This window comes from Strigops habroptila, chromosome 3 (genome assembly GCF_004027225.2).
Source record: "Strigops habroptila isolate Jane chromosome 3, bStrHab1.2.pri, whole genome shotgun sequence".
In the NCBI taxonomy this organism is placed as follows: Eukaryota; Metazoa; Chordata; class Aves; order Psittaciformes; family Psittacidae; genus Strigops; species Strigops habroptila.
In genome coordinates this window covers 1887353-1895254 of record NC_044279.2, presented here as the reverse complement: position 1 = coordinate 1895254, position 7902 = coordinate 1887353, and positions in this window count along the sequence as shown.

Here is a 7902-nt window from a genome sequence, read left to right as displayed (position 1 = left end):
TGCCAGGATTCCCATTTTTCAGCTCACTGAGAGAGTTTCTAGGCTCTTTGACTCCAAGCTGGCGATCCCAGCATTCCAGACTCCATGCTTGGGGGCTGGAAACTCAGGGTGGTTGGAGCATGTGTCTTCAGGGCTTCGAGAAGCTGAAAACCTGGAAACTACAGCAATGACACCTGGGAATCCTTGAGTACCTTGTGTGCTTTGGCTGCAGATAGAAACACTGAGGTAGGGGGTTGGAACTAGGTGATGTTAAGGTTCCAACCCAAACCATTCTATGATTCTGTGATTCTTGATGAAAGCATCATAGATCCAAGGGATCTGGAGCCTCCCTTGTTCTGTTTTCAGGAGTTTCAGCTTGGATATACCCACTAGGAGGATGATCTGCCAGAAAATACAACTTTGGGGGTCAAAGCTGGATTCCTATGGGAATCCAGCAGTCGTGCTGAGCTCTGGCTCTGGTTTTGGCAGAAGTTCATTTTCCCCCTATTTCACAGGGCATTTTGGTGTTTTCTGACTTCTCTTTCAGTAGAAATGCTTCCACTGCCTTCCTTGGACCATCGGGTCCTTTTAAATGGTTTATATATTATTAAGAAGCACCATGGCTCATTAGCAACAAAGACAATGGCTCAGGCTTGCTGGCACATTGTAACGTCTCCAGGGTTTCCTGCTTCCACATCCTCAGCTGCTGCACAGGTCAGGATGATCGATTCCTTTCTGTTCCCTTCACTAATAACCTTTTGCTACCTTGGGTGCTCACTTCTTCACCTTTATTCACTTGCTTTGTGCTTCAAAAGGAGGGGGGGCGAAGGCTGAAGTTGTTTTCCTGCCACTGTAAATGCGCCGCACCTTAGTTCCTAAATGCATTAAGCCACAGAACAAATTGCTGCTTTTGAACTGCTCCAGTGTAACAGTAAACCCCAAATGTCAGCTCATAAAGCATTTCCAGCTGGTCATTGTAGCCTGGCACCTCTGGGAGGGCGGTTTTGTCTGGGGTGGTGAGTACTTAACATCCTTTCTAATGTTACAGCTATGAGGTAGGTTTGGGGACACATTGGCTGGCTGAGGGAAGTTCTCAGTCTGGTGAGTTCATGGTCTAATTCTTAGGGGATAGGGGCTTATATCACTGCAAAAGCTTCCAGGTCACCTCAGTGTGATGCTAGGGATGTACTTGCCAGACTTGCCTTTTATCCTTGGAGTGAGGTTGGTTTATCCCAGCTGTGATGCTGGACCAACTCCTTGTTTGTGGGTCGGTGTATTCTTCACAAGTGATCAATAAGATCTAATAGTATCATTCACTCCCATTAAAACAAAAATTAAATCCATTCCAAATTGAACATCAACTCCGTGATATCAAAATGAATGACAAAGTCAGAAAACAGCAAAAAAAATAATATATATAAAAAATACCAGTTCAAAAGTAATTTAAAATCAGTTCACCTTCACTGTGTCAAAAAGCAGACACGCAGCAGTGTCAGTGTAAGCATCCTATGAGCAGGAGAGATTTCTCAGCCCTGTCTCTCTTCTAGGAATGACAACTAACACTTGGCAGTGCAGCCAGGTTGTCTTGCATACCATGAACAGACAGCAATGCTCTTGAGGCCATGTTCTTGCAGTCAGGATGCTCTAAGGACACAGACAAGACGAGGTTTGTAGGTTGAAATAATATAGCTGAAAAATTAAATAAGCTTTCAGCTACAGGACAAAAGCTTCTCTTTCCTGCCCAGGGCTTATCTGTTTTCTACCAACAACAGCAGATGCTTTAATAAAAGATATTGCTTCTACCTACAAACATAATCTTGCTTCTGCCAGGGTTATTTTGACTTTCTTCGAAGATGGCTCAAATAAAACAAAACATGTTTTCACACCATGGAAACACGGGGGAGTCTGTTTCTGCCCAAAAAGCCGGCTGGGGGGTGATGCTGGTGTCTACCCTCATACAAATCTGTAACATTTCAAAGTTTCAATAAGCCCTGGCAGCGTTTTGAGTTCTGGACTTCTGAAATGCAGTGCAAAGAGAGTTGTGGACTCAGTATGCTGGGTGAGGGGGGTTGATTTAAAGAATACATCACAGAATCAACTGGGTTGGAAAAGACCTTTAAGCTCATCAAGTCCAACCATTGCCCAGCACTGCCAAGGCCACCACTAACCCATGGCACTGAGGCCTCGGCTACACAGTGTGTGAACAATTCCAGGGCCGGTGACTCCAGCCCTGCCCTGGGCAGCCTGTTCCAATGCCTGAGCACCCTCTGGGGAAGGAATTGTTCCTCAGCTCCATCTAAACCTCCCTGGGGCAGCTTGAGGCCGTTTCCTCTTGTCCCATCCCTTGTTCCCTGGGAGCAGAGACCAGCCCCCTCCTGGCTCCATCCTCCTGTCAGGCAGTTGCAGAGAGCAATAAGGTCCCGCGTGAGCCTTCTCTTCTCCAGACTAAACCCCCCAGATCCCTCAGCCGTTCCTCATCACACTTGTGCTCCAGGCCCTGCACCAGCTCCATTGCCCTTCTCTGGACACAGTCCAGCATCTTCCTTCAGCTCTGCCCAGGAGGCACATTGTGAGAGATCTTCCTCATGACAGAACAGGGAATTTGGGAAGCCAGATTTCTTTAGTAGTTGCCACTTTTCCCACCCCATTGCAGACAGTCAGGCCTTGATTCCCCAAAGAATCATAGATTTTTGGTCTTTGCTTTGGAAACAACTACAATGATCGGGGAAACCAAACAGAGCTGTAAGCTCCTGCATTAAAAGTTCTTATATTTCATTTCCAGACAAACATTTTTGAGCCTATTAGGTGTGGCAAAATCTGACAGAACACCAGAGACTTTGACATACTGACACGACAAAAGCTTGTTTCTCAAAGCTGAGCTTTCCCAGAAAGGCTTTCTTGCTCTCTTGTTTTCTAAAGCATAGCTTTTTCTGAGCAGTAAAGCCAATCATGTTCTTAACGCGTGGGAAGCAAATCAATCAAACCAATCTTGGTTGTTTTCACAATCAATACCTATGTGATGCATGCCTGGAAAAGGCAGGAGATTCTAACATACCACTGATGTGCAGAGGGTTTCTATAGTGCCTGGTCCACTGAGGATGTGAATCTGTCACAGAGCAGTTCCTGACCTTTGGCTCAGCTCGAAACTGCTTGTACTTTTAGTGCTGCAAGTGCCTTTTCAAACCACAGGGTATCAGTGGTGGTGGTGCTGTCACACAGGTATTGTGTGACTATCTCTGAAGAAGATCTGCTAATGTTTCAGTTAAGTGTTTCTGAGACAGTGAATTCTGCAGTACGGGCAGATTCTGAAAGATGCAAACAGAGCAAGCTAATGAAGTGCCTCATTCCTAACTATGTGAAATAGATTCCTAACTATATAAACTACAACTTACAAATAATTCATTATTTCACCTTAGATTTCACCTTTGGCTTCAGCTTTTGCTTCACTTCTGACTTTGTGGTCAGATGGAGATGCCACAGGTAAAGAAAAGCCATTTATTAGTTAGAATTACTGCAAGTGGAGACATGAACAAGTTTTAATACATCTGAGCTCCACCTTGGCCTTCCTTTGTTTACCAGCACCTTTGGTTTATCTACATATTGCACTGTTCATTCAAGCCTCTCCTCTCCCTGCTAGCAATGGTGTCTTTGCTGAAATGGAGTGTGATGTGTCATCTCCAATAACATCATTATGACAATGATATTTTTCCTGGTGGATATTCCAGAGAAGAGATTCAGAACTGACAAACTGGACTCTCTCCAATCCACACGGACTTGTGTTTCTGTGTTCAGGGCATTTCCAAAGAATGGGAAAACTGGTGAAGCGGCAGATTGTGGACTGATGGGTGGTGGTGATGGACTCACCACCTTTTAACTGGCATCTGGGTTTAAACTGAAATAGGGTAAGTTCAGGTTAGATAAAAGGGAGAAGTTGTTCCCTGTGAGGGTGCTGAGGCGCTGGCACAGGGTGCCCAGAGAAGCTGTGGCTGCCCCATCCCTGGCAGTGTTCAAGGCCAGGTTGGACACAGGGGCTTGGAGCAACCTGCTCTAGTGGAAGGTGTCCCTGCCCATGGCAGGGGGTTGAAACTGGATGATCTTCAGGTCCTTTTCAACCTAAACCATTCTGTGATTCTATGATTCTATGATTATTATTAATCTCATTTTGTAGTGGGAACAGTTAAGCTGCAGACACAGGCAGAGTCTGGGTCAGATCAGTTGGGGCGAAAAAAGGGAACAGACCCTAGGATTTAGATTTCTCTCCTCCAGTATTATGTATCATGATGTTAAGTGTATATTTGTGGGAGAGCAATGGTAAGGAATAAATCCTTTTTGTATGTTTGAAACCTAAACTCACCTAACCCAGGTATCAACGAGTGCTGTTGGGAGAGACAACTCCTGAACAGTATATACTGTGTCCTAAACCAGTCTGCTCTGCCATCAGCCAGCTTGTTGCTGTGCAGCTCTCCAAACCTTTCCATCTCAGCTCCTTCACTTTTGTTTTGGGAATGTGCAGCAGCAGAAATCCAAGAAGTGCTACTCCACTTTCACCAGCTTTGTTTGAAATGCCCCCAACCCCTGGACTTTCACAGCTTTGTCTGAGGGAGGAGTCTTTTGTTTCTCTGTTGGGAAGCTTTTTATGGCACTCAGCTTTAGATTGCCATTGCTTATATGATATCACATAACTTTAACTAAATCAAATCACTGATGTATTTTTAGGTGTGTTAGAAGGGTTAAGTCTCTCTCCTTAAATCATCACAGTCTTGGGATTATGTGTTCCACCACAAACTTCCAGGTCCCCCAAATATTCTCCCCACTCTCTCCTCGGTAGATCCTTTCTCAGCAATCTCAGTTATTTGCTAAATGCACCGTGCACATCCTCAGCGTAGCATTTCAGAAATGATCCCTGTTTCTGGATGGAGCAGGAGACATTCCTGCTGTCTCAGATGCTTTCTGTGAGGCACATGAGCTGCTTTTCTCACTACAGATGTTTCTATCCCTCGCTAGTGTAAAGCAGCAGGACTCCCATGACATAGTAGATGCAAGAAACTGCTGTGCTGAGGATCTGGCCTCCTTTCTCCTCTTTGTCGCTTCTTAAACTCTTCCCTTGTTTCCCTTAATTTTTTCTCTGCCAAGTTTCGTTTGGGTGATTTCCAAAGCAGAACTCCCTGATCAAGCAGTGCTGGTGCTAGAACTGCCGATGTGTGTTGCTACTTGTCAAAAAAGGCTAAAAAACTCCAGGCGTGTTTTGGGGAGAGACAAGGGGAAAATTGGAAATAGCTTCTTTATTCTTTTCTCTAACCCCCTCCCCCTTCCTTCTCCTCATTCCTTAAGATCGTTAAACTTGACATCTCTTTAAATGAGCTGGAAGAACTTCAACCTCAAGTGTTTTTCCCTTTTGAGAGCTTCCCTGTGTTGGATATGTGTCTCCATGCTTTAGGCGAGTGAGCATGGCTTTCCAGAGGTGATTGATGGCTTCTCATAGAAATGCTCTTTCAATTAAAATAACCTAAATGTACACAAAGAGGAGGGAAAGAGATTCTTTTCCCCTTATTTTACTGTTTTTATACTTGTCCAGCATGTGAATCAGAGTTATCTGCGTTAAAACATGGGCATGTCTTCTTCTCCTTTGCAACCTAACACTTACCTGGCTTCCCTCTGTATGCTCAGTCCTCATCCACATTGCCCCTGGAAAGCAATACTCTGCTGAGCTCAGCTTGTTCTCCCTGCTCAGCTGTGCCTACACTCTCTCCTTGCAAAGCTTTCCATATTTCCTCTGATTTAAGACTGGGTTTTCCCCCTCCTTGTGCCTGGAGATGAAGAATTAATGCACTAATTCACTATACCCTTAAGGTATCAGAATCATTATCATTAAACATCTAAACTATGCATTCAGCCCAGGTAGAGCTTGTTGCTTTAAAAGCCTTTGGTGACAGGGAAATGGAAAGGGAAATACATCTTTAGGTGTTAAAGGGTTTTGCAAGCTGCAGCATTGCAGTCTGCCTCCCACCTTTGTTCAGCACTGGGTTTTCATTCAATGTGCTGTCAGTTTTGCCCCCAAATTCACTTTTCCTTCAATGAAAGCCAGGGAAACGGTCACGAACATGTTTTTATCTAGATATTGTGTCCATTATTCATTTTACTCCAACCTTTGTTGCTTTTGGCTCCCACAAGTGTGGGAATTAGAGTTCTTCCCGACCTCATGGCACCAAGCTTTAGTTTCAGTGCACTGCAGGACATGTGGGATTTTGGCAGTTGGACCTACCTGTCTATTCAGAAGAAGTCTCATGGTCTAGCAAAGACCTTTGAAACCACAGCACTCCCTGAGTAACCTGTTATGACTTCACGTGGGCTTCAACAAGATTTTGGGAAGTTGCTCCAAGATCACTTTTGAGAGGGCTGGAAACATTCTACTACACTCTACATTTCCCACATGAAATACAGAATCATAGAATAGTTAGGGTTGGATAGGACCTTAAGATCATCTAGTTCCAACCCGCTGTGTCTGGTTCTTACCCGTCTGTTCTTGTGCATTGGTCTTTCTTTCACTTTGCTTTTAGTGTCTCCAAGAGTGTGTTCAGAGAACAGACATGGGGTCTAGGTCCAGCAGATCTATCGCTCCACCTGGGACTTTGTTCCCTCCTGTTGTGGGGATCTTTGAGACATCATGCCACAGGATTTGGACTCCTAGATTAATAGCTGGGTAATTTGTTCCGCTATTAGAAGTGTCCCTCAGGGGTTGGTATTGGCACCAGCAATATTTTACACCTTTGTTGGTGGCATGGACAGTGGAATGAAGGACACCTTCAGCAAGCTTGCCCATGAAACCAAGTTGTGTGGTGTGGTCAACACACTGGAGGGAAGGGATGGGATACAGAAGGACCTGTTGGAGGGAGTCCAAAGTAAGCCATGAAGATGTCCCAAGGGCTGGAGCAGCTCTGCTCTGGAGCCAAGCTGAGAGAGCTGGGCTGGGTCAGCCTGGAGAAGAGAAGGCTCCTGAAGGGGAGACCTTAGAGCAGCTCCAGTGCCTAAAGGGGCTGCAGGAAACCTGGAGAGGGGCTTTGGACAAGGGCCTGTAGGGACAGGCCAAGGGGAATGGCTTTAACCTGCCAGAGGGGAGATTGAGATGAGCTCTTAGGCAGAAGCTCTTCCCTGTGAGGGTGCTGAGGCGCTGGCACAGACTTTTCCCAGAGAAGCTGTGGCTGCCCCATCCCTGGCAGTGTTCAAGGCCAGGTTGGACACAGGGGCTTGGAGCAACCTGCTCTAGTGGAAGGTGTCCCTGCCCGTGGCAGGGGTTGGAACTGGATGAACTTTAAGGTCCTTTCCAACCCAAACCAGCCTGGGATTCTATGATTCTATGATTCTGTGATTTCTACATACTGGTGTGCACAGGCTACGGGTCTGGGGCTGTAATATCTCAGCAAGGCTGCTGCAGAGAGGACACAGATTTCCTAGTGCTGTCATAACCTGAAGCCACGAGGCCTTGGAGGCAGTAGATTACTGCAGACCTCGTGAATACAAGTCAGGGTAGAGAAATTAAATGTTCTCTGGGCCCCCATTGACAAAACGATGTTGGTGTGTCAGCTGTTATTAGACCCAAGAAAATCTGAGCCCAAGAGAAAGGGCTGGGGATGACTTGGCTCTGTTCACTCTAAGAAAATTCAATTTATTGTCTTGCTGCTCCATTGCCTGGAATGTTTCCGTGCCTGGGTCCTGTGTTCACTTGTGTGTTGGGGTAATAAAGAGGGGCCACAGACAGTCTAGACAGAGGTGGTCTCCTGAAGGCATCAATCTTCATTACAGAGACCAGCAGCTGGGAGATGAGGTAGGAAAGGAGCTATCCCTGGGTAGCACCACGTTTAACCCTTCAGCTCGCAGTATAGCAGCTCCCTCCTATCTCTTTTTATGCTGAAATGAACAGTTTGA